The sequence below is a fragment of the Lycorma delicatula genome, chromosome 6, assembly GCF_047948215.1.
Source record: "Lycorma delicatula isolate Av1 chromosome 6, ASM4794821v1, whole genome shotgun sequence".
NCBI classification, from domain to species: Eukaryota; Metazoa; Arthropoda; class Insecta; order Hemiptera; family Fulgoridae; genus Lycorma; species Lycorma delicatula.
The window spans coordinates 7,761,873-7,786,898 of NC_134460.1; the positions used below are offsets into that span (position 1 = coordinate 7,761,873).

General features: G+C 29.6%; 1 protein-coding gene and 1 long non-coding RNA gene across 5 annotated transcripts in view; both read right to left on the reverse strand.

Moving 5' to 3' along the window:
- The window catches only part of LOC142326450 (glycine dehydrogenase (decarboxylating), mitochondrial-like), a 158,763-nt gene that overhangs the window by 44,987 nt on the left and 88,750 nt on the right, over positions 1–25,026 (reverse strand). The gene's annotated exons all lie outside the window — the stretch shown is intronic.
- On the reverse strand, positions 707–14,982 carry LOC142326457 (uncharacterized). Its single transcript, XR_012756791.1, has 3 exons — positions 14,285–14,982; positions 3,056–3,134; positions 707–749 (listed from the first exon to the last, which is right to left on the reverse strand). It is a non-coding gene; the product is annotated as an uncharacterized LOC142326457 (long non-coding RNA).

Below are 25,026 nucleotides of genomic sequence, written 5' to 3' on the forward strand. Positions count from 1 at the left end.
TTATAAGCTATTTTCTCCGATTCTTTATGTTTTATATATATTAATATGATGTATTTTTTGTTTCACTTACCTTTTTTAGTATTTTTATTAATTTTGTATAAGACTATCGATGAGTGTGCTGTTACACAGAATGAGAATCTAGGTGTTAGACATTCTGTAGTGAAGAGTCCTTATGTGCTCTTTAGGGGACATGAGTAGATTATACTTAAGCAGATAGTTTATGAGGCTGATTACTTAAGATGTTGTGGATGAGCATGTTAATTATCTATTGTTCTTGGTGTATTCTGAAAGTATGTTTTTGTTTATTCTTTTGTTAGGTAAGGTCAAAATTATTTTTTATTATCTTTAAAGTTTAATTTGTGGCATTTTCTTAAAGTATTTTAATAGTAATTCACAATGCTTCGTGTTATCTTAGGGATCATTGACTTATATGTTTCAGGAAATTATTTTACGGCCATATTTGTTGTAAGAAGTTATTTTTGTTCTATACTTTGAAAAAAGATTTCTACTATAATGCTGCATTATATAGGTTTGTAATAAAAGAAAAATAACAAGTACTGATTAAAAAAATAAGAAAACCATGAACATTTAATACAGAGATAAATTGACTTACCAGCCTGGATTTTCAAAAATATTTCTCATTATAGTATGCGGGACGCAACAATTATGGTATCCCATACCAATATATGACCGCCATACTTGGTTAAGTTCTGCAATTTTTCTAATTTTTTTTATAAGTTCATATTCACCTGTAAATTTAAATATGAATAATAATTTTTAAATTAATCCCATAAAGTTAAGTACAAAGCACTTCATATCCATCCCCAATAAATGTTCTTTGTGCACCTCCCTAAATCGAATTAATCTGCAAATGAATTAATTCATTTGCAGATTAACTATTTTAAATATAATTAATTTTTAAGATATAAACCACCTATATACATCCAATCCATCTCTGCTGATTGGTCAGAACCATTTCAAGGTCAGTTGTTTTCTAACAAGTATTTTATATATTTGAAAGTTGCACTTTATTAATTATTCTTTTACAATACTTTATAAACAATTATTTCAATTCATCGCGTAATATATATTTCACATTGCAAATGCCACAATACATAAGATATACAAATAGATAAAATAAATCACACATTTAAAACAATAATTAGTTCATCAGTACTAAGTGTCAATCAAGAAGTAATCTACAAAACTTTCCAACATCCTGATACTGCAATCAGGGTATTGCAGGAATTGCCCCTCTCTACAAAGAAAAGAATTAAACTAACTGTTTAAGCATTATGAACTTTTATTTGGGAGTTATTCAAGTATTACAAAGAGTCCTTAACTATAAGAAAAGACCAACAAACTGTTTTCAATTTGGATTAGGAATTTTCGATTTAATGTGCTGGGTAGAAAATAGTAATGGTCACCTCAAATTTAAACGATCAAGGGAAAAATTTATGTTATTCTGTTTGTTAGATGACAACATATTCAAGGATAGTCGCATATAACAATATAATAACATTGATAGCCCGTTAACCAGTTCTGTTCCCTATAATTAAATTATGCTACATAAATTCTGTGAGAATGGGAGTTCAAAGAATCAAAGGGATTCTGTAAACTTAAATTTAATAATATTAATTTTATTATTGATAAATTAAAAAGATAAATTTAAAAATTTTCAGGGATTTTCTATATTTACTTGAATTTTAAGACATTCTCAGGATACCCTACTTATCCTGGGAGGATGTAGGATTTTAGTGAGGCATTTCATTTATGTCACAAAATTTAAGACATTATTCAGATATGAACTGCAACCTGCTATATCTCAAGATATCCCCTCAACATTCTGTATATCTCAATTCACAGATTGCACTTGTGGAACAAGTTTTGAGTTCCAGAGACATTATGTGTTGCATCAACAGAAGTATAAAAAATATTTGATTCATCAAAAAACAAACAAAAATATGATGGGATAAAATTCAAATAAACTGCAAGATTTTCACAATTTTATAACTTTAAAATATTTTAATAATATCTATAGTAGTAGCAAGATCACAAAGCAAAGTAATAGCAGTAACTGATGGCTTGAAATCTTTTACACTAAATCAGCTCTGCACATTTATGTTAAAAATCCTGATCGGTGTTGGTGAAATTTTTATTTGCTTTTGTTTGTTTGTGCTTTTATATTTTGTTTTACAATTCTTTTTAATTGAAAGTACGGTTACAAAACTTTCTTAGCTGTAATTAATTCCACCACCTTGTTCAATTTTCATTAAAATTTAACATCATCGATATTACGTATATGCAGGTTATCATATGAAATTTCATGAATGTATGTTAGACACATTATGGTAGATAAATGCCAACACCCAAACAAATACACACCTACAGAATTTTACCCTTTTTTTTTTAACTCAAAACAATCAGAAATTAAAGAAGTTAGATCCCCAAAATTTTGACTAATTGCAATACTAATGCTTATTATATTTTGTTAGGTCTCTAAAACATAAAGCCCAATAAAGAATTTTCATATCATTTTATGATTAACTAAAAATGAAACAGATACATTTTACAATAAAATGTTAATTGGAATATCTCTTTTATATATATATATATATGTCATGAAAATGATATGAAAATAAGTTGTCATCCAAATTATCTTTGAACCAGATCTGTTTGTCAACTAAATTAATGTTATTTGTTTAAAAATAACATTATTATATATATATATATATATATATATATATATATATATATATATATATATATATATATATATATATATATATATGTATGATTGAATGTATGAATGTATGCATGTATGTATGTGTGTGTGTGTGTGTGTGTGTGTGTGTGTGTGTGTGTGTGTGTGTGTGTGTGTGTGTGTGTGATGACATCTTATTTACGTGGTTTTAAAAAAAAATTACCACTAATAATTTTAATTGAAATCATAGTGCAACAATGACAGCAGCACTTTTGCTGAAAACATTTGTGTTGTCAAAAGGATTTAAATAAAATTCTTAAAAAATACATAAAGCCATTAAAAATGTATTACCTAAAGGCTCATCCAAATGTAATGGTCTTCTCAGATTTATATTATCAGGAACCGCCTTACTGCTTAATTCATCCAATGACTAAAAAATAATAAACCACAAATCAATATATTCTATTTCATAGTGCAATTTATTCATAAAGTTTAAATTACAAACTAAATTAATTCAGACTGATATAGACTCAATATCTGTCATAAAAATTTAGTACACACAAAGGAAATAGAAAATAATTTTGGATATGAACATCAAAAAAAAATTGAAAAGAAACTTCAGTTAGGAATTTACAGAAAACCACCAGGAGAATGCAACAACATGATCAAGAAAACATCATTAGCAAAGTAATGAACACCATTATATTAGTATGCTATTGAAAAGTAGTACATACAATAAAAGCCCTAACATAAATAAAAGGATAAAAGAAATGACCAAATATGTGATTTTAAGTTAATTTAATTCATCTTTTTGCAAGGATGAATTTGGATAAAATGTTTATCAGTTAATGAAACAGTCGTATTTTAGCCATATATTACTATACAGACAAAATAGACAGACATTAAGAATATGACTTTAATACTGAGAAACTCTATTTGCAGTCATTACCTAATAATTTTTGTTAATCTATTTTTTTTTTTTAATATTTTGCCGTTATTTTTAATATATACGAGTATGTATACAGAGTGGTGCAAGAAATTATCTAACATTTGGTTTTGTTAAAAAATATTTATTTGAATCGCGATACAGAAAAGTAAAATACAATGTGTTTAGTATATACCTGGAGATTATGTTCTGCTTATCATATGTTCAATATGACCACCATCACATCTAGCAAATTCATCAACATGAACTCCTACATTGTTAGTAACTCGACGACAAATATCCTCAGTTATCTCATTGCACGCCTCGATGATCGGGACCCACAGTTCCATCACTGTACAAGGATGTTTAGGAAAATTTTTTTCCTTCTTTAATCCCCAAAGAAAATAATCACACGGATTCAAATCAGGACTGTTCGGGGGCAGTTCTATTCGCACACAAAACGATTACGAAATCAGTTTGAAATGACATTTGCGTTAAAAGTTTCATGCAAAAAGTCTAAACCAACATTAGCTGTGAGTGGTCTGGCTCCATCCTGCATGAATAGAGTTGCTGTACGTCCTGATTTTTTGAGACTGTCACTTGTTTTATCCTCAACGTCCTGGTGTCCCGAGAAGGATTTTCAGGATATTAAATTATCCCGGTTTGGTAAATAATGTAAACATTATTTTTCGGAAGACAAATTTCACTCTAATTTAGGGAAATTTTATGCGTTGAGGGTTGACAACTTCTGACCTGCGCGCCTGCCTGCAGACAGCAGACAGCAGATGTCAAACCAAAACAAAAGCCAAATCAAGGTTAGTCACTTCACTGCTCACAGACAGTCTGTGTCATTACTGTTATTTTGGAGTTTAGGCTATTTCATTGTGCACATATTTAAGTTGCTGCATGTTAGTGTAGCGTTTGCATGTACAATGCCAAAATGAAAATGTCATTTCAGAGAACAATATTCTAAGGTGAACTTTTATTAAAAAGGAGAAGAATGAAGAAGAAGCATATTGTTCTTTCTGCAACAAGTTCATCTCAGTAAGTCACGGCATTAGAGCTGATCTGTTAAACCATTTAAAAACAAACATAAAAATAGCATGTACGGTGTGAATTCTTCTAAGATGATTGGCGAATTTTTTTGTGAAAAAGGATTCGAAAGAAGAAATAATCATAGCTACTGCTGATCTTACAGCAGGTACCATGTTGTAAAATAGCATCGCTCTTTTAAATCAGTTGATTATTCAAATAAGTTAAATCCGAATATTTATCCCGACTCTAAGGTTGCAGTAAAACAATAAACAGCACGCACTAAAGCTACTCATTTATCAGTTACATGCTTTCTTCACATTCAGTTAGTACTTGGGTTTCAGAATTAGAAGAAATTCCATATTATGAAGTTTCAACTGATGCTAGTGACCATAAAGCAGAAAAATATTTCCTGTTGTTGTTCAATATTTTAAAGAAGATGATTATATTACCAGTAAAATAATAAAGGTTTCATCACTGAAAGATAACAGTTCAGATACCATAACCATCTACTGCTTAACAAGCAAGCCTAACTGAAGTAAACCTCCCTTTAGATAAATATTCGTCATTTTGTGGTGATAACACAAAGGCTAATTTTGGAGGTGCGAACCACAAAGGGGTAAACAACATTTTCCACAAACTGCAAGGTAATTTGCGGAAAGACATAGAAGGGATTGGGTGCCCTGCACACACATTGCACAATACAGTTTCTTGTGCAGCTGATGTCCTTGCAATGGATTTTGACACAGTAGCTGTCAAACTGTTCAACTACTTCTCTACACAAGCAGAACTGAAGTTTCTGTGAGTTTGTTGATATAACTTACAAACAGTTGCTTTACCACTCAAGAACAAGATGGGTATCTCTTACGCCTGCAGTTGAATGAATTTTAAGTTTACAGGAAGCTTTGAAGGTGTAGTTCCTCAATCAGGAAAAATCCCCTAAAATGCGCATGGACTTTTTCTCAACCACACTAAGTGAGGCTTATATGTGATTTCTCTACAAGCAGCTGTCTTTATTTCATAAAAAAAAATAAAAACAATTGAATCTTCAAATATTCAATTATTGAGGTTAAATCAATTCTCGACAAAACTTTGAAGGCTCTTAAAGAACAAAAAGAATCTCTCTTTATTGCGTTTAAAATTAAGCAAATAATTGTTAAAGAGAAAGAAAGTGATAAGATGTTTAATGGGGAATGTAAGGAATTTTTCCAGACAGCTTATGGTTAATTGGATAAGTGGAGTGAGTCCCTTCAGCACTTATCCACCTTTAACTGGATAATGCTAAAGCCAATCCCTAATTGGGATCAAATAGAAAAAAATCAGACATATTTTACCTCAAAAACATTTCTTTCCCAAAAAGTGAGGTTTATGATCAGTTTCTTTGCCTAAAGAGCACGGTTACAGTTTTAATGGACAAACAGCATGACGAAGGAGAGCCTAAATGGGAGAATTTAAACTCAAGTGAAAAGTAGATTAGGTGCTTTGAGAGTATGGATAAGCATCAGTATTCTCACTTGTTGAAAATGTTCCAATACTTATTTTTAATACCAGCTCACATGCAAACGTGGAGAGAATTTTTTCAGTGATGTCATCTCAGTGGACTAATGAGCCAACGGCCTTTCAGTGAAACAGTTTAAAACTTACTAATTTGTCTGTATTACTTCAACAAAACCTGTGTTGAATGTTATAATTATGGGAAAAATCAACCAGATCTTATAAAAGCTGCAAAGTCATCTGATAAATATGAATGTGCACTGGTACTCATACTTCTTTAGACTTAACTATGAACTTAAGAAGTATCCTGAGTTTTTAAATGAGCAACATTATAAACATCAGCAGTATCTCCAGTGAAGATGACTATCTCCAGTGAAGACTATTTTGCTCTGAAAGGACCTTTGGAAGAAATATTTTCAGTATTTTAAAAATAACTTTTATTAATTTCTAACAAAATATTAATCTTTCCAACAAACCAAACAAATTGTTTTTATACATAATAAGTGTGTAAGCAAAAAGTATAAAAAGTGCAATTTATTAGATTTGAAAAGTTCTCTCAGATTTTAACAAATGATCTATTTTTTAAGATACCAAAGTAAGCAGAAACAGTAAACAATCTGAATGTAAGTTTAATATCTCTGCAGTAAACTTTTTAATTTATAGAAGATTAGAACAAAATAAAGATGAACCCGAATTGGTTTCTGGAAAAGCACGGGAACAAAATGCAAATTTAGTCTACCGATTAATTTTAGAAGGTTAGCTTGTATAAATCTGAATGTGACATTTATAATCTTAAAAAAAATTATTTAAAATGAAATAAAATGTTCAAGAATGATGGGATTAAAATATGAAATATAAACAGTTATATAAGTTGTATAAGAATCCAATAATTATAATAAAAGTAGAAAAGGTGAAGTAAGGAATGAGTCATAAATGAACCCTATTTTATTTACTTTTTAATTTTTATATAGAAGAACCATTAAAAGAATTTTTCTTGGAGACAGACCCTTAAATCTTATCAATAGACAGAGACTAAAAATTCACTGTACTAAGTCACTTTATCTGAAGTTTTTTTTTTTTTTTTGAAGTTTTATATAATAAAAATGTAATTAATAGGAGTGTATTATTTAAAAGTCTTGGCATTAATAGAACATTTTCTAATTGTATGAAATTTTATAGTAGATTGAAACTTGATGAATTGATACCAAAATCTGAAGGATTTCCATCTAGACATATTGGACCAAGAGAACAATGCATAAAAGTTTTATTTTATCATTTATTTTGAATTATAGCCCTTATTTTTTATTGCTATTTTACCTTTTAGTAATCTCACCACAACTGAGCCAGTTTTTTAAAGCTTTCCTTTTTGAATATGTAATATATTATTATACTTTTGAACATAAACATATAATGGTTGTAAACTGCTAAAAATCCAGTACAAAAAAAAATATATATATTTTTTCTTTTTGTATAAAATGATGCATTATTTACATATATGTGAATTAAAATATTGGTTCACTGATCTCCATGGAGAAGTTGTAGCATCTCAGTCTTTCATTCAGAAGGTCCTAGGTTTGAATCCCCTGGTCAGGCGTGGTATTTTTCATACACTAAAAAATGTCTATTCCATACTCTCACGTACAAAGTTTGAGGTTTAGTGGTGAATTATTTTTTTTTACAATATTTTTAACCACGTAAATTAGATGAAAAAAAGATTAAACAGCAGTTATAGTATTTTAAATTGACTAATATCAGTAGTTTTTTTTTAATATTAACCTTTTGAACTATCAGTATGATAATAATATATAATTATAAATGTATAAAATAACAGTAGTTATGTTACAAATATTTGAGTACTAGTTCTAATTTAATTATTGTAATTCAGGTTTGCTTTATTACTAGTTATTATTTGATTATATTTTACTTAATATTCGTTTTAATTAAATATTATCTAATTTAATAAAGTGGGTGATTTTTATTTTAAAAAATGCTAAACAATATGACAAACAAAATAAATTTTAAACAATTACGATTATATTCTGTTTTATATAATAAAAATGTAATTAATAGGAGTGTATTATTTAAAAGTCTTGGCATTAATAGAACATTTTCTAATTGTATGAAATTTTATAGTAGATCGAAACTTGATGAATTGATACCAAAATCTGAAGGATTTCCATCTAGACATATTGGACCAAGAGAACAAGATCAGACTTCTATGCTTGATTCATTAGGTTTTAGAGTAAGTTGATTATTTTCTTGTATTGTTATATTGTATATATTGTATTGTATATATTGTTATATTGTATATTACATAAAAATTTAATCTTCTTATATGTAACTCATAATTTAAATTTTCTTATATGCAACTCATAATTTAAATCTTATTTTATCTAACAGAAGAAAACAGTTTTCAAATTTCTCCTCATACGTAACATTCACTGTAGTTTCTAATTTTTCTTTTTATAATTTCTCTATTGTTAGTATTAATTGTCATAATATAGTATAAAATAAATATATTTAAGCAATATTTGCTGATTTTCACCCACTGATTTCCAACCAAAAAAAATGATCAAAGATAAAATTATTTTTGTAATAACCAGATTACAAAAAGATCAGATTTCAGGTATTTCTTCCTTATTGCTTAAGAGAAACAGTTAAATTTTAAATTTTTGATAGAAAGTCCATAACACCATTTTCAGACTTCAAATTAAAAAATTGTAGCTGTAATAAATGAATATTCATACTTAATTGATGCTCATATATTGTTTTCTGTTTAGTCCAAATTTCATTTGCAGTCTTGCACATTAAAATGTGCGACTAAGGCCTGGATTCCACGCACATTAATAACACTTCCTGTGCACGTACATTATAAATTTCATACTTTTTCAATTCTGCAGCTTTCAAAACATCTGGTTTCTGTATATCTCCATTGGTAATAACAAAGAGATCTTTAGCTATCAATACTACTCTCATCTGGAATTTCCAAATATTCCAGTTATTTTCATTTAACTTCATAAACTGCTGTGATTCCATATTTACCCACATGGTCACAACTAAACAAAATTTTCATGACCTCTGTACCTTTGTTCACAGTTACATATCTGGGCCCATAACCTGTTGCTGAGTGCTTTAATAAATATTAATAAATACACATATTGATGACCAGCAGTTTACTTCTAAAAGTAGTTTTAATAACTCAAACTCTAACAAAAACTCCCATATACTGCACATGTTCTCTTTCAGTGTTAATACACTACTGTTAATATGGGCCTCACTCGCTATCGATTGACACAAAGCCCATATTACTGTTACAATTTGGTTGCTGAAATTCAGTTAATGAAATAACCTTAGGAATAGCCTGAGCTATTGTTATAGATTGTTACAATAGCAATAGGTTATTGTAATGTCACAGACTTGAAGAAAATAATTTTGTATAACAATATGCTAGCATCTAGTTATCTTGATAATTTTGTTAAACAATCATTTCACAAATCATGTAAATTAAAGAATGGGCAAGGAATAACTTCTTTTAAGGAGACCTGCACCTTTTCTCAAGTAGTTCTTTAATAAATCAAGGAAAAGCAATTTCTTACAGCACATATTTGCGTACATCAATGCCAAAATATGTGATCTGTTACAGGCTGATCCCATTCTGAATATTCTGATTTCCTAAGGGATTATATGTGGGATGAATGTATATTACCTAAAGGAATGCATACTATGCCCAGATGATAATTAATTTAAGTGCTACTTTTTTCTTTTATTTTTGAAGCATTTCCAATCAGATTCTCAAAACCAGGAAAAGTAGAATATATAAATAAATGAATCGCTAAAAAAGAAACGGAAATACAATAAGAAAACCAAGTCGACAACTACTATTATCTGAAACTTATAACAGAATAAGTTTGGAAAGAAGACAACTGAGGGAAAGAACTGACTTCTCAGCACAATTTTTAGTAATTCATTAATACATCTATTTCTCAATACATAGAAATCTCTAAAAAAAATTCAAGTTAGTGTTAACTTTTATAAAATATCATGTAAACGAATTTAAAATAATAATGAAGACAATGAACCTATTCCAGTGTTAAAAAGGAATGAACATAAAATGATTTTACAAATTGAATAACAACTCTAAAACAGTTTAAGATTTAGATCTGATATCTTTAACGTATGATAAACTAAAAATTTATTTTTACTTTATTTAAAAAGTATTTATTAAAAATTTCATGGTTATATGTGCAGTACGTTTTTAATGGCAAGCAATCAAAGTCAAGTCAAGAGACAGCCACTCAGAAAATAGAGTATTTTCATTTTCACCACATAACGTACTTTAAATAGTAAAAGTTACTATTTGACACCATTAAACAATGAACAAAATTATTTAAACAGTGATGAGACTTGTTTTGATACAAAGCTGAATAGTTCTTATTTTATTAAGATCAAACTCCAGTAAATATAATTTCTCCACCAATAGTGGTTATTATTATTGTTTGATGAAATAACACAGAAACTTAGAAGTTTTTACATGGAATATGGAAATGGAATTTTGTATCGTATGAAAAATATCATGCCTGACAGGATTTGAATCCCGGATCTCAGGATGAAAAGCGAAGATCCTATCACTCCGTCATGGAGATTGGCTAATTAAGTTCTTGAGTTTATAAATTAAATATAGCCTATATCTCTGAAAATAACCCTACAAATTCTTTGAAAAAATTTAAGAAACAACTTACTTTCTTAATATACAGAATTATACTACTACTAGAAGGTTCTCTAAGCACCATTATGCAACTCCTTTATAAGTGCTGTTATTAAGTGGCATGTGAATAATGATGTCCATCTTGAAACAGACAACAATATTATACTTGATCTATGATGTATTAGTTCATTTAATTCATTGTTATTTTTTTCAAATTTAATATGCATTTCAGATTGTACAAGTGTGGCCATGGCTTTTATCCACTAAGAGTAAAATTTGCATGTTTTAATTAGATCTTTATATAACTATTCTGTTTCTATCAGGTTAATTTTAAAGTTTTGTTCTATTGCTCTGAACAGTGAATGGATAACGCAACTGGGTCAATCTATTTGAAGTGACCCAAGGGTGGTTGCTTGACCAACTCAAAAAAAATTGAAACTTACCCAATTGTTTCCTACATATCTCAGGACATTAAAACTATTTTTTTAAGCAGTTTATCTGTGGCGGCCATTTTTGCTAAATGCGCATACCTATTTTTCTGATTGTAAGGGTTTATGGAAAAAATCATAACTAAAAAAACTATTGTTCCTGGAAGGATGAAACAAAAAGCAATTTATTCATATTTTCTCAACGTAAAAGATTGGTCCATCAATCTTAGATAGGTAAACTGAAGAGAGATAGAAAATTACTAATAAAGTTGAACATGAAAAACGGTGAAATTTCACTTTTGGTAATTCTTTTCAATAGACAGGGATGGCATGCACAGTTTGAAAGATTTTTTTATATGTAGGTATATGTTAGTAGTTCTAACATAAATAATTTTAATGGGATATACTTACCCCCTTTTTTTAAGAATTTTTGAGAACTAATTTTTTTTTTTTAATTCAAATTTTGGCATCCAATAACTCTGATTGGGCAGGCGATAAAGATCTCAAATTTGCACAACCTACAATGTTTTTGTAGATGTTTATAGCAAGTAAAAATGTTTCTTTATATGTAGGTATATGTTAGTAGTTCTACCATAAATAATTTTAATGGTGATATACTTACCCCTACTGTTATGAATTTTTGAAAACTAACTTTTTTAAAATTCAAATTTTGGCTTCCAATAACTGAGTGGGCTGGTGATAAAAATCTCAAATTTGCACAACCTACAGTGTTTTTGTATGTGTTTATGGCAAGTAAAAAGGTTTCTTGTGTATTATACTAATAAAAATGTAACAACCTCTCAAAAATCATGAAAAACGTGTTAAAAGCAATACCAATTTGACTCACTAAATAAGTGCTCCAAGGGAATTTATTGTCTTCTTTGCACTTTACATTTTTTTATATATTTTTTGTATTTAGCCAATTGTATATTATGTAGTTTCCTGCCCTAATTAAGATTCAATATTAAATTTCTTTACAGCATTAATTAAGATAATAAAAACTGAAACCGAATGTGAAATTTAGAAAAAAACTCCATATAAAAATATTATAAACATGGCAATAATATTTCAAATTTTACTTTTTATATGAATATCCGCAACTTTGTAATTTATTGGATACAGCATTAATAAAATGAGTAAATTATTAATTTAAAAATAAGAAGTACTTATTTAGCAACACTTTAAGTAGCGTTCCCAGTTTTGCAATAATGCATCATTAGCACATATAATGTTAAATGAATCACATATTGGTAAGCTGTAACAGTCATTTCAACAAGATTCAGTCATTCATACCATACTTGACAACTCAGACAATTTTGCTAAAAGAATGATTTTGCCAAGTAGATAAAAAAACTCATTGTATTTAAATAATTACTGAAAAACCTTTTTTTTGTACTTATCCATAACAAAGAAGTGTACAATTTCCCCCCTAATTGTATTGGACAATTACTTACAGTTATACTCATATTAGTTATATAATTAACAAACTTGATTTGTGATATTTAAGTATGTTATTAGTCGACTGATGACAGCCAGAGATCTCTATGAAAGCATAATCTGTGGTATATGCTGTAACAAGGGAACTCTGCTAAATGAAAATCGAAATGGTGCCTAACTGTACTGTTGTGCAGTATATTATAGCACTTTAAACTACCCACAACTTTTTCCATGTTTTGTGTACGAGCATCATACTCTGGCTGAATCGACATAGTTATTTTATCTAAGTTTAATGATTAAACCACTGGGTTGGTCTAATGTGAACTTATCATAAATCAGCTGATTTCAAATTGGGAGTTCTAAGTTCAAATCCTAGTAAAGGCAGTTACTTTTATATGGATTTGAATACTAAATTGTGGATACCAGTGTTCTTTGGTGGTTGGGTTTCAATTAACCACATATTTCGGGAATGGTCTACCTGAGACTGTACAAGACTACACTTTATTTACATTCATACATATCACTCTCAATCATCCATCGTCTGAAATAATACCTTATGGTGGTTTTGGAGGCTAAACATAAACAGAAAAAGTGTAATATGATTAGAATCCAGCTTTTTCAAGTCTGCAATACACTTCCCGTGAATTGTAATAAACGACATACTTTCTTGATAATGATTTTGATGGTATACATTATTGTGCTAAGGATCAGTCATTAGTAATTTAGAAGGACTCTTTCATCAATATGCAAATTTTACCCAGTTTTTACTAAATTAAAAGAACATGTCATAATACATTGAGAGGCTGTAGACATAGAGGTTATAAGTTTTAAATCACTACATTCACAGACAGGATATAAAATTTACAACTACCTTGATAACATACATATAACTTTTTCTGTACCATCTGTCAAACTTACCTTTCACTGTATTCCTTTAACTTCAAGTGATCTCATCAAATGATATTTTTTATTTTGTTTAATTAAATATTCCCTTATTAAAGTCAAAATAAAACTGCTGCATAACACATAAATCTATATTCTATTTTTGCAGTCTTGCTCAGAATGAACTGAATCTACTATATTTCAATTAACATTTTTTTATTAAATAAAATTCAAAATGAAAACAATCATAAAAAGTGTTATTTAAAAAAAAACGAAAAAGTGAATAATGTACACTACAACAATGACTGATAATATGTTAACAATCTATTTGAGGAATAAAACACACTTTCAAATTATTGAATTTGATGTGACAAAAGCATTGCATTTGCCATAAATTTTGCCTAAGATACCAGCATGAATCTTAACAATGACAGATAGGCAAGGTATTAAATAGAGATCAATAAAATATTTTCCAAAAATAAGACTGTCAGGGCAGGTTTAAACTGAAATACAGAAAACATTGCTAAACCCATTCGTAATTTAAAACTTATTAATAATTCTATTAGATTTTATTTTTGAAACATTAGGATTTGTAGAATTGTACAAATTCCACGAGAACAAATAATAAAACATTACAAAGAATATAAAACACATTATTATAATAAGCAAATACTTACTATTGTATTCCATCTGCTCTAAAAGATCTACTAATATACACTGTTGCTGCTTAGGATAATGCATGAATTCAACTTGAAGAATATTTTGGGCAACAAATATTCCTTTAGGCATAATCTTTCTCAACACCGAATTCTTTCATATGCATTCATATGCATATGCAATTCTTTCATGGCAGCATATATAAATTCCACATGTCCTCTTTTATGGGTCTCCCTAACCCTGAAATGATTCAATAATTCTAAATAAGTTTCTTTTGATTTGTCTTCAGTTCTTTCAAAACGGTTAGGAGCCGATAGTTTTTCATCATCTCTCTTAGAAGAGAAATTCTTATTGAATGTATGAAAGCACGTCCTATTATTAAAAATTACTTTTCTATGTAATCCATCACAAACGTTTAAAAAACCAGTAATTTTTTTTAAACTAAGTCTAAAAATTGCTCGTGACATTATTAGTAGCCGTTAAATAAGAATTACCGGTCAACATAAATTAGGATACTTGAAAAATCACATGTTATTTATAAATCATTTTATAAACTATATACATTACAAAAAATGATATTTAAAGACAAAAATCATACACAACGCTGAAACAATATTATTTACAGTAATTATTTTTTTCATCTAGGAAAATGGCTCTCCCTCACATTATTTACAATACTAGAAAATTAACCTGAAAATTTCGATCATTTGAATTGACGATCGACTGCTATCTAGTAATGGGAAGAATCGTGAACGAGTCGTTCCTTCGATTCGACTCTTTATACTGAACGAAAGAATCGAGAATCGGTTTGCAGGAGAAACAGATTCTTTCTACGATTCTTAACAATGAAATGGATAGGAGACGGGAAACCAAATCTTTCTCAATTACGAATCGATTCTATTCGATTCATAGCAATGAGTTATGTATTATTAATGCTATAAAAGAAATGTAGTCTCTTAATCTTTTTTGATATCAGTATCATTTTGTTAAAAACAATTTTATCTACATTACAGAAATTTTGTTGATATGAACTAGATCTTTCAGCTTACTTGAAAGCCATCATCAGGAGATAATATTATTTTATTAAAGTTTAAAATATTTAAAAGATCACAGTTAAAATTTAAAACAGTCATAACTGTGTGGTCCTACCACTATACTGAAGGAAGATACATGTACTCTGGTGGATTATTCCTGTATTCCATGTTCTCTACATCAGTATTCCTTCGCTATACTGGTAAGACCATACAGTCATTACTTTTACATGTGAGCTTTTAAATTTTTAATTTTAATTAAATAATTTTATCTCCTGATGATGGCTTTCAAGTAAGCCGAAAGATCATGGATTGATTTCAACGTGCTGGTAAGATGGGTTTCATTAATTGTTTATTTATTTAGAATATCTGTAGTACCATATTTGAGAAATTTCTTGGCCAACTTTTTTTGTTGAATCATATCATTCACAATATATATATTTTCCTCTTTTAATAAAACTAGTATAATGACCTTCACAAATCGATATAAATTCATATAAATCTTCACAAATCATGATATAGTATTACATTGATTTTTATAAGTATTAATGTTGTATATATTTTAAAACGTAATTTATACAGAATGCTTTTGGTGACATAAACATGTACATTATAAATTCACTTGCATTAAATTGATCTTTGTAAATATTTTCATTTTAATTAAAATAGCTTACAAAATGCAGATATTTCTGTCTTTTGGGTTTGGTTTAAATACATTTATTATCCCCAATCAATTTTTTTTAATATTACAGAATAAAACACATTAGGGCCTGTAAAGGTTGAACTACAGGTATAATCTATATGAACCTGGTTTACTCATTATATTTGTTAGAGTAATTATTGATAAATGATTAGAAAATTGGTAATTATCAGTAACAATTTTAGTAAAAGTTATTTTAACTTATATCCCTCTACAAATCACGAGACCTTGCCGGTGGTGAGGGGGCTTGAGTGCTCAGCGATACAGAATAGCTGGACCAAAGGTGCAACCATATCGTAGAGGCATCTGTTGAGAGCCAGACTAAGGAATGATTCCTGAAAGAGGGCAGCAGTAGTTTTCAGTAGTTGTTAAGGGCGTAGGTAAAGAGGACATAAACGGCTATATTGTCATCACTCAATCTTCAGAGTACTGTGCAGTTGAAATCAATAGAAAACTACAGCTGCTTTTCCAAAAAAATTTAAGTCTGCATTTTCATAACAAAGATGAAAGTGCCTTGCTTGGTAAAATATTCCAGAGATAAACTAGTCCCCCGTTCATATCTCTGGTTGGGGACTACTAAGGAAGGGGTCACCAGAAAATTAAAAAATAACATTCTACGAGTCAGAGCATGGAATGTTAGAAATCTAAAAAAGGGTAGGTAGATCAGGAAATTTACAGAGGGAAACGGATAGATTAAATGTAGATGTAGTAGGAATTAGTGAGGTTCGTTGGGAAGAGGAAAACTGCTTTTGGGCAGATGATTTTAGAATAATTAACTCAGCTTCAAATAAAGGGCAGGCAGCAGTAGGTTTCGTAATGAAGAATAAGATAGGAACAGAGTAGAGTACTTCAAAATGCATAGTGACAGAATCATTGTAATAAGGATAAAATAAAAAACCTAGGCTGACAACGATTGTTAACATCTATATGCCTACAAGTGCTCATGATGATGATGATGATGTAGAGAGTTTATACAAAGAAATTGATGAAGCAATTAAGCACATAAAAGGGGATGAAAATTTAATAATACTTGGAGACTGGAATGCAAGCACTGGAAAAAGCAAGGAAGGATATTATGGGTGAATATGGGCTGGGCAAAAGGAATGAAAGAGGGGACAAAGTTTTGCATGAAGTATAATTTAGTAATTGCACACAGTTTAAAAATCAAAATAAAAGAATATATACATGGAAAAAACCAGGTGATACTGCAAGGTATCAGATAGATTATACATGGTTAAGCAATGTTTTAGAAATCATCTCGTCAACTGGAAAACTTACCCTGGAGCAGACATTGATAGGGACCATAATTTAGTGATAAATAAATATAGATTGGGATATAAAAACCTGAAGAAAAGGTGTCAGATGAATCGGTGGAATTTAGAGAAGCTTGAGGAAGAGGAGGTAAAGAAGATTTTTGAGGAGGACATCGCAAGAGGTCTGAGTAAAAAAGATAAGGTAGAAAATGTAGAAGAAGAATGGGAGAATGTTAAAAAGGAAATTCTTAAATCAGCAGAAGCAAACTTAGGCAGAATAAAGAGAACCGGTAGAAAACCTTGGGTTTCAGACGATATATTTCAGCTGATGGATGAACGTAGAAAATATAAGAATGCTAGTGATGAAGAAAGTAAAAGGAACTATCGGAAATTATTTAGTTTCTTTTGTAAAAGAAATAACAATTAATGTAATTACATAAATAAATAGTATAAAAATTAATAAAAGTAAATAAGTTAATAATAGTTTTTCAGTAATAAAGTATTTCTTAATATAAATTTAACACACAACAAAATCAGAAAGAAATTAACCAAATAAATATAAAAAAGTATTGTTCCTGCAATAATAATTAACAATATTACTTTCAATGGAGAAAGAAAGATTAATTTTATATAATATATAACTAAATATTATAATCTTAATGAAAGATTTCTCCACAATATTTCCAAATAAGGATTTATAACATTATAATACATTTAATAATGAAACAAAATATAAATTAAGATATTTTTTCTTTTTGCTAGAAACACTGACTTTCTGTATTAATTTTAATAATTATTTACCAATAATTTTATGTTTAAATAATTTCCTAATGTTGTTGTATACAATTATGTTAGGTCAAGTAATTTTCAATATATCAAAAACAGTATTCGAAAGAATCAATATTTTCAAATATTAATAATATTACTGTATTATGACTCACTCGAATTTACACAGTATTCTTAAATTAATGCATCTTCTTAAGTTAGTTATTTTGTAAATGGTTTTTATATTGTAAACGCTTGTAAACAGCGTTTTAGTTAATCATTAAGATCTTTGATATTTACAGACTGATGAAGGTAACAAAAATAATCATAATTTGATGAAGTTTACAACTGTGATAGGGAACAACTTAACAGATAAATCATGATGATCCCACATTTGATGAAATCTGCAAAAATATATAAATAGGCATTTAAATACCTGCGTTACAAAAATAAATAAACCTAATGCATAATGTATCCATCATTTCCCTAAGAAATGGAGCGGTCATGGAGGTTCATATTCCTGGCCACCAAGATCGCCTGATCTAAAACCTTTTATAGATCTTTTTGCGTCTGGGGATGGGTGAAAAATATTGTACAAAAAACAAAAATACATTCTTGTGAGGAATTAATTGTTCGCATTATGGATGCTGCTGACATACTTAAGGATAGCCCTGAAGAACTATAAAGAGCTACAAGAACAGTACAGAAGCAAGCCACGAAATGTTTTGAAGCTGCTGGGTTTTATTTAATATTTTAATAAACTGGTAGGTAAAATCTACTGTACTGTTTAAATTTAAAAAAAATTAAAATAAAATTTTAATTTTTCTAAACTTTTTTTGTTTTGTTCGATTTATCTTGCACAATTTTGTTCAGAATTAAATTCTCTACAAGTTTTATTTAAAGGTTTTAGGTGTTTATTACCCATTTAACAAAGTTATTGTACATCAAACATAAAAACGGGTTTTTTACTGTAATTCATTGATTTTCATCACAGATTACTTAAAAACTACTGTAGATACAGTTTTGGTAGGTATTGTTTTCAATTTTTAAGGTAAAAATCCATAGCAATCACTAATTCTGCCCCCTAATTAATGCCGAAAAAATGTCAGAATGACCTCTTTCACCGAGGTTGCTGAAATCATGAGTGAAATCTGTCATTAGCCGTTACTCACAAACGAAGCATTTAAGGGTGTATGTTTATTTGAACTTTTTCCATTAATTTCACAAGTGGAATATGTTACAAATATCCTGGTTGAACTTTGTTATACACTCTGTATATAACTTGATTTCAATTTCTTTTTATACAGTTTTGCTAACAGGAATCACAGTCAGGGATTACTTCAGAGGATGATACGTATGAGTGTAAATGAAGTGTAGTCTAGTACAGTTTTAGGTCGACCATTTCTGAGATGTGTGGGTAATTGAAACCCAACCACCAAAGAACATCGTTATCCACGGTACCGATACCGGTACAGACACCGATAACAGTATCGATAAGGGTACCGTTAACCAGATAACGGTACCGTTATCTGGTTAGCGTTGATAACGGTATCCAGATAACAGTAAATCTGGATACCGTATCAACGGTATTTTTTATACCGTTTTTCTAATATTCAAATCTGTGTTAAAGTAACTGCCTTTACTAGGATTTGTATGTTGGAAAACTCGCGGCTTCGAAATCAGCTGATTTGTGAAGACGCGCGTTCGCCGCTAGACCAACCCAGGGGGTATAATATCAATTTCAAAAAAAATAAAAATGATGTATTTAAAGTTCTATTACTTTTTAAGTTAAATATTTCAAAAAAATTAAATTTTATAAACAATAGCGATTCTACTAAAATAATAAACCCCAAATAAATAAATATCTTAGACAAATTGGCTATAGTTTAAAACGTGAAAACTGCTGGCCAGAATATATGTGTAGGAGCAACCGTTCTTTTTCTTTTAGAGCTAAAGAACAATAATAGTATAAAGAAAAATTGTTTCGATAAATCCAATCATGCTAATCACATTTTATAGAATGAACATAATTACAGATAATTATAAAAATAATTACAAATAATTTTATTAAAATATTAGATTTTTCCACAGATTATTATAAAACAAGCAATATCCAAAAATTTCATACATATTGTAATAATAATAAATTAATAAAGCAGCATTATCAGATTTGAAGATGATTTTCTATTTAAATTAATAATTATCACGATGGCTAACTTATTTCCCTGCAACAAGGAAGACTGTTGTTAGGTTATTAATAGTTAATAAATTTTATTTATGTTTTTAATTTTTTAAAAGTACAAAAAAATTACTCTTGAGGATTGTCAAATGGCCTAAAGCCCTAGGGATAAAATATAAATTGTTGGTAAGGTTGATTTTTTTTTAATATTATAACGAATTATTTAACCTAACTTGCGACTTTATTCTGATCGGAATGTTTTTGTTTTCTTTTTGTTCACAAAAGTTATTTGAAGGTAAAATGAAAAATAATAAATTTTAACTGTTATGAATTTTATTATCACAAAATGACATCATTTATTAAAATATAATTTTAAGTTAAGGCAGAGTAAGTGCAGGTACACAAAGTTTTAGTGGATAAAAAAGTAAATTATTTACTACTATAATTTACAGGTAAGTTGCAATTAAAAATCACACCTGAAAGTGAATTAATGATTTAAAGGGTTTTCGTCTCTGTGAGCTTTATTCTCTTAACACTTATTCAAAAAAAAAATAAAATAAGTGATCTTTGTATGGTTTGAAAATTATAATATAGCAGATTTAGTAAATTCTGCAAAAGAATATCAGGGGTTATAAATATCATTTCCCAACAGTGAAAGTGAAGATGTCACTCTTACCCCAAAAAACATAAAAAACTTTCTCATGAAAATTAAACAGATCGTTTCTCTCTTTGGTAGATACATTAAAACCGACACACAATATGCTTCATTTCTTTTATGAAGTAATTTGAAAGACAACCTGGAACTTTAGATGTTATCCAAATTAATCGCTTCATTACTAATATTGTATTGATTATAAAGACAAATTGTTATTCATACAATGGAATTTAATTACATTCTAAGCCTTTACATAGAGTTAAGCCTTTAAATATTATAATATCGAATCAAGAATCGATGAGTTAATCCCAAGTTTTCCTAATTTTTTTAATGTTTTCTCTCAACTTAAAAAAACCTATGGAACTTTTTTTTTCTTTTTGCTAGAGCCCTTCTAGTCTTTCCTTACACATGTCTTCCCCTTTGTAAGAGCTGCTGGACATTCTTAAATGTACATTGATGTTACCGCTTGCTACATTAAATTTTTAATGGTTTTTACTTATTGCATTGCACGTTTTATATATTGTAATAAATAAATTGAAAACTCACAGATTTTTGTTTCCTCTCCAATCTAATTTGATGAAAATGACAATTCTATTTATGCTAAATTCTGGGATAAAAGTCCTCCATCTGACATTGCTGAAAAAGAAAACTTACCAATTTAGTTATTATTAAATTACAAATAAGTAACAAAGTCTATAAGTTGTATTGGTATAATTTTTTGTTTAATGATATTTAGTTAACACAAAATTCAATTCACCTTAAAATTATAAAATTTAACTTTATGCTTTTTGTTATGAAGAAATTTGGTGAATTAAATTATAAGAAGTGTAAATTAATTCATCAAGACATCTAAGTTTAGTCTGTTGTGCTTTTAATATAATAATTTGGGCGATTAAGAAAGTAGCTATTGCCTCAGCCTAAGAGATAAATCCAGAATTTTATCCAAGACAAAGCTCAAAGATGTAATCGATATTCATGGAATCTATTTGACGAATAAGGGATTCCAATCGACTCAAGGAATCTAGTTCACAATAATTAATATTTTTATGTCTCTGAAGCAGTCATAACTCAACAGATAACCTGACATGACACATATCTATTTCCAAAAAAACGCTGAGCCAATCTTAATAAAAACTGAACATCAATAGTTAGGCTTTCTGAGGAAAATGGATATTTTAATGGTTTTCCTGGTGCCTTTCCCACAAAAATTATTGCATACCAGCATGAAGCTGACTAAACTATAGCTGATATTCAGCCCTGAAATTGGTCCTTTCACTCTGTTCATCACATTGACTGGTTGTATAGTGTCATCGTAAATTTAAAGAAATCAACTTTATATGGTATCACTTGTATCTCGCATGACTTGTATAGCACAGAATTCACAAATCAGGAATTTACAATGTAATGACTTGTTCAACCACTCCTTCAATCTATTTAGTGCTGGTAAAGGAGCAATTGATGAAAGATATGATATTGCTGTTTCCAACTGTGAGATTTGTTTTGTAATTCATTTTTTGTGAGCAAACTTACAGTTAAACTAAAATCTGTAGATTATAATCTCATGATTATACTAATATTATGAGTGACATAGTCATGGTGCCAGAAAATCATGAAGAACAGCTGAATATTGATTTGTAATCAAGAATTACCTTAAACCTGATTGATATTTAAATATTTATTTTAAAAAACGATAGAGGAACCGGAACTGTTATGATAATTTTTTTTTTTATTTCTAGTTACTTAGAAAGAAATTGTACTTTGAAAAAATAAATCAATAAAATAATTATAATCAGATATATATATGTCATTTGCCGTAAACAAAAGATTGAATGCGACAAGATACGAGATGCATGTCCCACAAAATAGCATTGGCATTCTCAAGAAAAAAGCATTTCATGCCGGGCTTAGTAAGGAAAGTGAGGACTGAAACAATTGCCCATCATCTTCTACACAGAGTAGGCCAAGCCCACTAAAACGCAGAAAATCTTTCAGCTCTACAAGCAACACCTTCACTCCGTTCACCACTGGGACTGGTCGTGTATGAAAATCATTATTCTTAATGAAATAGAAAGCAATTGTACCTCTTACCTCTTTTGTGCTTTATATGCATCAGTACATTATGATTGCGACAGATTATGTAATTCAATAACTGAAGATAAGACTTCTGCTAGGTCAAAGAAAATTATTCACAAAATGTACCTCACAGTTGGGAACAGTAACATCATGTGTTTCATCGACTACTCTTTTACCTATTACCTATTAAATGAATGAATATGTAATTAGATTAATCATAGCTGATTGGTGTTAGCACATTATATACTTTGCTTCTACTTACTAAAAATGTAATTAATTCTTGTATTCTAATATCATTGTAGATGTAAAATAGACAATAAAAATTATTTGTTTTAAATAATTAAAACATTTCTCCTGACATTATACTATATATTCGTGTGTGATCCTCGTATGTCACAACCGTAACCGGCAGAGGACAACTTCCTCACGACGAGAGTTTCTGCAAGAGGAGCCCCATGGCAACACTTAATCCATTGGAGTTTATTATCGACGGTAGCCGTTCAGTCACTTTGCCACCTCGCTCGCAGTGATTGTTTTATATGATTGATAAAATCAAAGGTACTAACTCGGGTGGTGAAAGGAGGCTGAATACACGCTTCCTTGGCAGCAGAATCTGTTCTTTCGTTACCTAGAATTTCAACGTGGCTGGGGATCCAGCAAAAACCTACCTCCCTGTTGCGTTTATTTAACTCAGCGATTTTATCATAAATGTCAATGACAGGATGTTTGGAATAAAGGTTTTCCAATGTCTGGAGAGCACTGTACGAGTCACTGCAAATAAGAATGCTCCTATATTTAGGGCCAACGATACTTAGAGCCCTATCCACAGCGAGTAGTTCTGCGGTGAACACACTCGTAACACCGGGTAGGCCAAACATATAGGACTGTTCATTGATAACAAAAGCACAACCAACGTTACCGCCATGCTTCGACCCATCAGTATATATCACCACGCCTGGGTTCAACTTGGCGAGGAGAAACTGAAACATCTGCCAGAAAACAATAGGTGGCGTGGAACGCTTATATTATGTTGTAAGATCAAACGTAAAATTTACATGGTGTATTCTCCACGGGGGGTTCGAGCACGGACATGATGGAAAGAACGAGGGAGAGTCAACACTCATATGCTGCAGCAGACGTCGTGTACGGACACCCACAGGCGCAGTACAACGTGGACGGTCCTCATACTCCCTCATATTAGGATTCTTAAGAACTGGGTCAAAAGCTGGGTGATTTGGCTGTCCGCTGAGACAGCCAAATAATACAGACATCTGTTGTTGCCTACTACAGAGCTTAAAATTATATTCAGTCAAAACTTCAATTGTCTATACTGTGTGTTGTGTTCACACAGTTATTAGTGTTTTGCTATATTTTCATAAATTCTTTATAATACTGAAGAGATTTTTTTCTCATTTTTATTTGCTACATGGCCTCTAAAAAGTTGATGGATGCTCAAATCATCCAGACAATTATTGTTACATTAGAGGTAAATGTACGCATAAATCTCAAAGAAAAACTTATTTCTGGATTGCGCACTCAGGGATAAAGATAAAATCTGGGTGCCTCGTGTTATTTTTATATGATGCTCAGTAACTGAACGGTTCAACAGGAAACGACGAGCCCTGTTATTTATCATGCATTAGCTGCATGGAAGTCCTTCAGAGACATTGTTGGTGTTTTTTAGGCCACAGAAAAGATGAAAACTATGTTTATGGTTAATAAGCTGTTAAAAAACTACAAATATTTAGTACGTAGGATGTCATTAAAAATTCATTTCCTAAAGTCTCACCTAGACTTTTTTCCTGAAAATTTGTGCTCTGTCAGTGATGAGCAAGGAGACCGTTTCCGTCAGCATCACTACCAAGGAAGATGGGACGCTAGAATGATTGATGACTGTTGTTGGTTTTTATTTAGAGAAACTGATAAAACATCGTATAAGCGAGAAAACATTTGTAAACTTATTTTAAAAACTTAGTTCCAATGATTTAATCGTTTAAAAACTCTATTGAATATATTTCAATTCATCTGTATTTGAATAACAAAAACTTAGCTGATTTAAACAAATTGAAAACAAATGAATACATAAAAATAATAACTTTTTTGAAA